Raw genomic sequence first — 10193 nt, 5'->3', positions numbered from 1 at the left:
AGCAAACCCACGTTGTCTATAACAATGCTAGGTTTGAGAACCGACAAAAATTTGACCCATACTCAGAGACTTACAACCCTGGTTGGAGAAACCATCCTAATTTTTCTTGGTCTACGGGTCAGAATCAAGGACAGTCTAGTAATTCTCAGCCTCCCCCAGGTTTTGGTTATGCTAAGAACTCTTCAGGTCAACCCCAGTTTCAGAATGAGAAAAAGATCTCCACCTTAGAAGAAACCCTTACTATGTTAGCAAAGAACCATGAGATGTTATCAAAGAACCATTGTGGTTTACAAGAAGAAACTAGGCAGGATTTTAAGAATAATTCCCAGTCTCTTGCTAACTTAGAACTTCAAGTGAGCCAAATAGCTAAGTTTCTTAGTGAAAGAGAAGATGGAAGATTCCCTAGTCAAACTGATCCTAACCCTAAAGGAGAGAAGTCGTACAGTCATGTGAATTCTATAACAACCCTTAGGAGTGGAGAGAAAGTTGACAATAAGGTTGCCATGCCTGATAGTGAACATGTTGTAGTTTACCCTTCTGAGCAAGAAAATGAGGAGACTGATAGAGTCTCCAAAGAGACCAATAAGGGTCATGCTGAGCCCGGATTTGTTCCCAGAGCCCCGTTCCCCCAGCTGCTAGTTCCAACTAAGAGGGAGTCCAACTTTAATGATATATTGGAGGTTTTTAAGCAGGTTACTATCAACCTCCCATTGTTAGATGCGATTGAGCAGATTCCTGCTTATGCCAAGTTTCTTAAGGATATGTGTACGCGAAAGCGAAAACTTAGCATCCAGAAGAAAGCCTTCCTAGCAAGTCATGTGAGTTCTATTATTCAGAATATCACTACTCCTAAGTTTAAAGACTACTATTTCTTGCACAATAGGTAAGTACCGTGTCGAGAAAGCTTTGCTTGACTTATGAGCCAGTGTGAACTTACTGCCATACCATGTGTACCTTAAGCTAGGACTTGGTGAGATGAAACCTACCCAGATGACACTTCAGTTAGCTGATAGGTCCGTTAAAATTCCTCGTGGTGTGATCGAGGACGTTCTTATTGAAGTCAAAAAGTTTATTTATCCAGTGTATTTTGTTATCCTAGATACCCAACCTGTCCCTGACCCAGAGAACCAAATACCAGTGATTTTAGGTCGCCCGTTTTTAGCTACATCCAATGCGATCATTAATTATCGAAATGGTATTATGAATTTGTCTTTTGGTAATATGACTATTGAGATGAACATTTTTAATATTAGTAAGATACCCTTTGAACTAGATGATTCAAGCATAGAAGAGGTGAACATGATAGGAACATTATTCGAGGAGTCATTACCAAACACTTTGTTAGAAGATCCATTAGAGAAATTCCTAGCCCACTTTGGGATTTATTTTGATGATGACGATGTGATTAATGAGGTAAATGCTTTGTTAGATTCAACCCCTTTGATAGACACTAGTAATGGATGGAAACCTAGGTTCGAACCTCTACCTGTTTCTAAGTCTACCCTAGTTCCTTCGTTAGAAAAGCCTTCTAAGTTGGACCTTAAACCATTACCAGATTCCCTGAAGTATGTGTTTTTAGGCCCGTCTGAAACTTTACCTGTGATTATAGCATCCGACTTGGATAGTGATCAGGAAAGTAGGCTAGTGACCGTCCTTCAGAATAAAAAATGAAGATTTAGGGTGGACCATAGCAGACATTAAGGGTATAAGTCCTACTGATTGTATGCATCATATCTATTTAGAGAGTGACACCAAACCTTCTAGGGAGATGCAACGTCGACTGAACCCTAATATGAAAGAAGTAGTTCGAACCGAGGTTCTTAAGCTGTTAGATGCAGGCATTATCTACCCCATTTCAGACAGTAAGTGGGTCAGACCCGTTCAGGTTGTTCCCAAGAAATCTGGTATTACTGTAGTCCAGAATGGTAACAATGAGTTAATCCCAACCCGGGTGACCACGGGTTGGCGTGTCTGTATTGACTATAGGAAATTAAACAAGGTCACTAGGAATGACCACTTTCCCCTTCCCTTCATCGACCAAATGCTAGAGAGATTAGCTGGACGTAGCCATTATTGCTTTTTAGATGGATAATGCGGTTATAATCAGGTTGTTATTGCCCCAGAAGACCAAGAGAAAACAACTTTTACCTGTCCCTTTGGTACCTTTGCGTATAGACGCATGCCTTTAGGGCTATGTAATACCCCTGCGACCTTTCAGCGTTGTATATTGAGCATATTTTCTGACATGGTTGAACGGTTCTTAGAGGTCTTTATGGATAATTTTTCAGTGTTTGGTTCGTCTTTCGATGAGTGCTTGCATCATTTTTCATTAGTCCTGACTAGGTGTAAGGAAAATAATTTAGTGCTTAATTGGGAGAAATGTCACGTCATGGTTCGTCGATTCATTAAGGATTTTAGCTTGATTTCCATACCTCTTTGCAATTTGCTTGCAAAAGACGTTAAGTTTTTCATTGATGATGCTTGTTTAGAGGCTTTTGAGAAGCTTAAGACTTTACTCACTACCGCCCCCATAGTCCAGGCACCCAACTGGAACCTATCCTTTGAGATCATGTGTGATGCTTCAGATTATCCTATTGGTGTTGTGCTAGGTCAGTGAGAAAATAAGTTATTTCATGTGATTTACTATGCTAGCAAAACTCTGAATGATGCCCAGTTGAACTATGCCACTACCGAGAAGGAACTATTAGCCATTGTGTTTGCCTTAGACAAGTTTAGACCCTATCTCTTAGGTTCTAAGATCGTAATATATACTGATCATGCTGCTCTGAAATATCTTATGTCTAAGAAGGATACAAACCTAGATTGATTAGTTGGATCCTTTTGTTGCAAGGGTTTTCTCCAGACATTAGAGACAAAAAGGGTGCCGAAAATGTAGTAGAAGACCACTTGTCTAGGCTAGTTGTTGATTCCCCTGATGATCCCCTTCCTATAAGGGATAGCTTTCCTGATGAACAACTGTTCTTTGTTTATTACTTGGTATGCGAATATAGTGAATTATCTTGTTACTGGTCGAATGCCCCATCATTTGGGTAAACAAGATCGTTCTAGGTTTTTAGCCGAGGTTAAGCACTTCTTTTGGGATGATCCTTATTTATTTAAGTATTGTCCTGACCAGATTATTAGGAGATGTATACCTGAGAGTGACCAGTCCTGTATTATTTCCTTTTGTCATGATCATGCTTGTGAGGGTCACTTTAGTGCTAAGAAGACTGCTGCTAAGATATTGCAGTGCGGATTCTATTGGTCTTCGTTGTTTAAAGACTCCCACAGTTACTGTGTTACTTGTGAAAGTTTCCAGAAATTAGGAACCATTTCCCGTAGGAAAATGATGCCCTTGAACCCTATTTTAGTTGTTGAGGTCTTTGATGTGTGGGGTATTGACTTTATGGGTTCGTTTCCTAATTCTTTTGGTAACTTATACATCCTTGTCGCTGTAGACTATGTCTCTAAGTGGATTGAGGCGGTTGCGTGTAATACTAGTGACCATAGGGTTGTGATTGAGTTCTTGAAATATAATATACTTACACGTTTTAGTACACATCGAGCTATAATTAGTGATGGAGGGTCGCACTTTTGTAATGGATCTTTTAGGCTTTTGATGGAGAAATATGGTATTACACATAAGGTAGCTACCCCATATCATCCACAGACTAGTGGTCAGGTAGAGGTTTCCAATCGGGAGATAAAGCGTATATTAGAGAAAACAGTTAATCCTAATCGTAAAGACTGGTCGTTTAGGCTTACTGATGCCTTATGGGCTTACCGTACTGCATTTAAGACCCCCATTGGAATGTCACCTTATCGACTTGTGTATGGAAAGGCATGTCACTTACCTGTTGAATTAGAACATAGAGCATATTGGGCTGTTAAGCAGCTAAATTTTTAACTAGACAAGGCAGGAGCCCATAGGAAACTCCAGCTCAATGAGTTGGAAGAGGTTCGTATAGATGCTTACGATAGTGCGAAGGAGTATAAGAACAAAATGAAACTTGTGCATGATAAGAATATTTTAAGAAATTCATTTTCTCCAGGTCAAAAAGTTCTTCTATATGATACCCGCTTGCATCTTTTTCCTGGGAAGTTACGTTCTCTGTGGACGGGTCTTTTTATTGTTCGCACTGTCTTTCCTCATGGAGCTGTTGAGATCGAGACACCAGATGGTAGTAGTTCTTCGAAGGTTAACGGTCAGAGATTGAAACCCTTTTTAGAGCCCTTTCCTACAGGTGATGTTGAGGAGTTCCCTCTGGAGGACCCTGTTTACCCTTGATTGACCATCGAGGCGATTGTATGTTGTATATTAGTTTTTGATTTCTCTCTTCACCCAGGTACTATCTTTCCGACTTCTCTCTTTACTGATTCCTCGTGTTACCTTACTTTTTGGTATTGCTCTTTCATTAGAAACATTGAGGACAATGTTAGATTTAAGTTTGGGGGTGGGGAAGAAACTTTTTGTTAGCTTTTAGTTGCAATAAATAAACTCCAGAGCCTACAAATTTATGCTTATTAAGGTTGGCACTAACCAATCTAAGTGGATGGGAACATCTTGGTTGTAGGAGTTGAGGAAACAATCTGATTAGATGGAAACATCTAAAGAGTCTATTCATAAAAGCACAGAGCTCAGGTGTTAGAATTAAAAAAAAATGGTAGTTTCGCCATAACTCGTTGAATCCTAATCCCTTCTGTTTTTATTTCTTAAGTGATTTGGTGGGGCACACGACTCAAGTTGTTACCATTGATAGGGTGAAATAGGGTGATTGAGATACCTAAAAAAAAAAGTTTGAGACCAGACCATCAAACCAACCGGAATAAAATCAATAAAGTCGACCACTGGTGCCCTTGTATATGCCAGTTGTGTTGACCTAGAGTTAGGTTTATCGACCACTGGTCCCCTTGTATATGCCAGTTGTGTTGATATTAGTCAGACCGGTATCTCAGTCCATTAGGATAGGTTCATCTTGGCAGAGGCCTTCAGACATATATGGGAAACACCGTTCACTTTGAACCATCTATTTTTCTCTTTATCCATCCTCTTAAACTTTCCATGTGATTGGTTGACTCCGTTTATGATGTCTAGAAACTATCTGAGTAGAGCTCTGTCACTTATATATGAATTTTAGTATGTTGAGAGCAAACTCGTGTACAACAATTGGAATTTCGCATTAGGGTACTTCCTCCTATAGTCAATGATTGTATGCCAACCAAGGAGATTCTTTAGTGCCTTCCAAGGTTCTGCGTAGATAGCTAGGGTCTGGAGTAAAGGTTTTGTGGGTACACCTCTGGTAAACCCTCCGGAGACAACACTCCGCCGCTAGGGACACCTAGCATTTTAACGGCTTGCTGCACGTGCTAAGTGTAGTCATTTTTATTTTTCTACATTAGATTTGCTCGAGGACTAGAAAATAATAAGTTTGGGGGTATTTGATAGACACATTTTTGTGACCAAATTGTCCTTAATTTTCAGTATTGTTGGTACTCGATTTTCTACTTATTATGGTGTTTTATGTGTTTGTAGGTATTTTTGGGAAATTCGGCTCGAAAAGTTGGTATAGGCACCCGAAGGACACATGGTATTCGGACTCTCAGTTTTGGATAAGGGGCACCTAACTGATAAGGGGCACCCCAGGGAACCAACTGCTAATCGCACCCCATTACTGGTTAAGGGGGATCCATCTTCTTCCTTGATTTGAAAAGAAAAAATTGGCGGGAAATTTGGTTTCAACGGTAAAGAATTTATTATCTTTAAGATAAGAATATCTTCTTGCCTTACAAACATGAAGTTTTGAAGAAAAATGAAGTTATCTTGTATTAAACAAGAAAGATATCCTTAGAAGATTTTATCTTGGATTTTATTCTGCGAATTAAAGAAGATATGGGTTTAGTAAAGAAATATATAGAATAAAGAGAAGGAAAAATTCTGAAGATATTTTTAATTAAAAAAAGGAAGATTTTGGAGTTATGGAAGAATATATTTGAGTGATGTGTATTTGTGTGTATAAATAGAGAGCTAGAGAGAACATTTGGAGGGAGTTTTTGGGAGAGAAAAGAAAATCACTGTTTTATCATTGTTTCTCTCATTTCATCTTTGTAAACACCCTTTGAGCAATAAAAATGAATTTTGAGCGTGTTTCCATGATGATGAGCTAATTCTCGCGCAACCAAGGCAATGGATGAAGCTATCTATGCATGAATGATTGGTAACAAATTTATTTTCTCTAATTTATAATTCATTTAATCAGCGCTTTTGCGGAGTTCTAAATGTTCACATAATTTTCTTAATTACTTGTGATTCAATTTGACAGATTATACTTTGTTTAATTGATTGATAGTCTATTCTTAGAGAATACAATTAATATTTGGGAATATGTTTGATTATGTGTGAATTAAGAAATAAAGGACTTAAAGGATAGTTAGAGTTTTGAAACATATTTTGTATCGTTCATTCATGTGTAATAGTGGAATCTAGTGTCTTGATTACTTTTAATATCTTGAAATCAATTTTGCAATAAGTTTTCTATTTTTAAGTTTTATAAGTCTAAAATCTTTTGCTTTCACAAGTCTCAACGAACTTATTACTACAACATCATTGAAAAATATCATCAACAGCATCAGACCACATTCAATCTGTCAGGTCCATCATCTCTATACCACAACCTCAAGCCACAGCAGTAGTGCTAACAGTTTGGCACTTGCTTCTTTCTCTTCTAAAATCTCTCGAAAACCTTCGCCTTCGCATACAGTCACGGCACACATTGCAAAACAGCAACCAACATTCCATTTGAACCAAACTCACAACACCACACTGCAATATATCATTTCCAGTCCACTCCTACATCATTCAACCACCACCTGAACCTAGGCATTCATCTAAACAACATCACCACTTCTCATCCAGTCACAGTAACCACCAAATCCATGACATCTTCTCAGTTCAGGCACCAATACACCATTCCAGCTCATACCATTCTGCAGCTTCTAGCATTCTACCAACAACAACACCAGTTTCTGCGAATCATCGCTGCAATAACATCCATTACTTTCTTTCTCAGTTCTGTAATTTCAGACACCACCACTGTCTCAGTACCCAGCTCTCATCTGTTTCTCCAACTGTAGCTCTACTATCTCAGCCTTGCAAACTCTTGAGCCAACACATATCGCCACCAACTCCATCACAGCTGAACCACCAAGAGCTAGAGCACCATTTCAGTTCACCTTTGATCCTGGAAGCATCATCACATTAACCTCAATACCAACCGCAACACAAAACTCAACTCCATAGTCAAGCAGCTGCAACATTCTTCAGTTCGAACTAAGTTTCATAACATCTCTACTGCCACTCCTCCAATCTCAGTAAACCCTTAAAACCAAGACAGTTGAGCACCACCATAATCACCTTCAGTACCCAACTGTTCTTCTTAATGCTCTTCATTTGATATTCCGGCCATCAACCAAACCTACCAGATACTCAAGCCATAAAACCCTTGTAAAATCCATGGAAGCAAACACAATTCTTCTAACAAACTCCAATTGTTGTAGCTTCTTGCAAACCCTGCCATAACCATCCCTGCTTCATCAGTCCATCACCACTATTTTCTGCAGCATCATTGAACCACAGACTAGCCATTCCACCTGCAATTCCATCTTAATCATTCTTCTATCAGGCGTAATTACAAACACCCTGTATGCACATGTGAACACACAAATCACGAAGGGATCCGAGTGCTCACAATCAATCATCATCATCTAAGGATATTTGTGATGATGATATCCTAGTGTTGATTCATTGGCTCAGAACCTTCGGGTTTATCATAGCCTCATCTAACAACTCCATGCGAGGCGTTTGCGCACGGGATATAAGTACAAGCAAAGAAAACAAAACGTATAAGTAAAGATCCATGGGGCTAAATAAATATAAAGTGCTGAAATGTAAATAAGACCAAGGTTTACGTGGTTCAGCACTAAGGCCTACGTCCACGGGGTTTGTTGTTTTACTATATTCTTCACGGTTACACGAATAGTCGAATGAATTTTGGGTTTACATGTTTCTCTCTTCTAAATGATTAACTTACACTTGCAAACTCTCTCTCTCTCTCCTTCCCTTCCTGATTCTTCCGATCTCCTTTCCTCTTGGTGGATACGGGGTATTTATAAGGTTAGAATGTGGGACCCATCTCTAATGACCGTTGGAACCTTATCTTCTTGTGTCCTTGCGTCTATCACGCAGAGGTCTGCGTTTGCCCCTTGATCCCGCAGAGGCATCCTCGCTCGTTCCACAGGTTGATCGACACGTACACTGCTCAGAGTGTTTAATGTGGGTAGTTGAGGGGTCTGCTCGTGTCAGACAAGTGTCTTCTGCCCCTGTCACGTCCGTGTCAGCTAAATTTCTCTCCACCGTTGATCCTAGCTTCTCTTTTGGGGATGCGATAAAGTAACTCCTCGGGGTTTATTTGGTGTTTCGTGGCGCATCATGTTTTGATGTTTTGGCCTGCATGCTTTCCACATATCTTTTTATATACACGTGTATGATAGTGAGATATATGTGTACACAATTTGCCCCTTTTCTTCGGGCTTGAATGTCTAATGGGTGCCTTGAAGAAAAACTATCGTCACATATTCTTCTCACTCCTAATAACTTTTCCTAGATACTTGGGCACGTCTTTTATTCGTGCATTAACTGCTTATGTAACGGGCACGTTTCCCATTCCTCCATTAATTCCCTTCTCTTTCTTTCGGGTATATTAAGGAGAGAAAGAAAATTAATTTCATTCTTCCTAAACATTCTCTCAGTTTTCGATCTTTGTTTTTCAGCCCTTAAATTTTCTGTATGTCTTCATTGAACCTGTGACCTTAAATTCTCTGTCAGTCTTTATTGAACCTGTGATCTTAAATTCTCTGCACCTTAGCATTAATTACGCCCGCTTCCACTGTTTGTTTCTTCTGCTGCTGTTTTTGCCGGTAAGTTTTTCGTTTCTTTGTTTCCACTGTTTTACGTTGTGTTGATTTGTAAATTCTCTGCTACTGTTGTTCCTTGTTTGTGATGAAGAACTTCTTTTTGATGCTTGCATACTAGTTTGCCCCTGTTCTTTATCTTAAATCAAGGAAGCCACTGTTTTGCTTGTATTTGAGTTTTTGAGGGTCTGAATTTTATGGAATTTTGAGCATGTATACTAATTTTAGGGTTTCTGCGTTATCGTGTGTGTATTGCTATTGATGTGGTTTTTGGATGTTTGGTAATGTTTTTGAATGTGTGTAACTTGTTCTTGATTTTAATCTTTTCGCAGCCATGTCTGACCGTCCGCGTCTTACTTGTCAGACTCCTGGTTCTGGTCTATCGAGATCTCCTCCGCGTAGAGAATCTCAAGATGATGCTCGTCGGAGTCGAGTTTCTTCTGGAGCGAAGGCCCCGTCTTCTAGGGAAGAGATTCCTCCGACAAATCCTTCTGGTTCCCGAAGAGTCTTCGATCGCGCAGCGTCTCGTCCTCGTGATGATATTAGGAGTACGCAGGCTCCGCCTCGTGCTGTTGCTTTTGACGTTCCTCCTCTACGTTCGTTAGTGCCCGAGCATCATCTGCGGTCCCCTCCAACTTTTAAAGGGAAGAATACGAAGGGTGTAGTTCCGAGGGCTGAATCTTCAAAGAATCCTCCGGTGAAGAGAAAAGCTTCCGAAGCGTTCATTAGTTCATCCGGCCCCGCCGAGGAGGATGAGGCTGCCCCCTTGATACGTAGTGTCTCGGTTAGTAAGAAAAAAGTAACCTTCAAGCATATTGATCTCAAAATATTCAAGGAAAAGCATGAGCTCCAAGCCTTCGGGGTTCGTTTCTATGCCCCTGAGGATGATATTACTTATGAGCTTATCTCAAAGTATGAGTTCGATGAATTTCATTTGTTAACGACGGTTGGAGCGTTCGAAGCTGGTCTTATGCTGCCGTTGTACAAATCAAGTGATTCCTTCTACTATGACGTGCTCGCTAGTCGTGAAGGCTCTTCCATAAATACTCACAGCCGTTCTGTATCCCAACTATCGGGGAATTATCTCCGCGCCCTGAAGGAGTGCTATCTGCGGAGTAAGGGGGAGACGTCGATGACTTGCTACGTCCCCAATCCCGCGGAGAAGGAATGGTATACTCCTGAGAATTTCAATAACTCCTTCGGTGATTACGTCAATAGTAGGAACC

Source organism: Papaver somniferum, chromosome 4 (assembly GCF_003573695.1).
Source record: "Papaver somniferum cultivar HN1 chromosome 4, ASM357369v1, whole genome shotgun sequence".
NCBI lineage: Eukaryota > Viridiplantae > Streptophyta > Magnoliopsida > Ranunculales > Papaveraceae > Papaver > Papaver somniferum.
Note: the sequence above shows the minus strand (reverse complement) of the source record.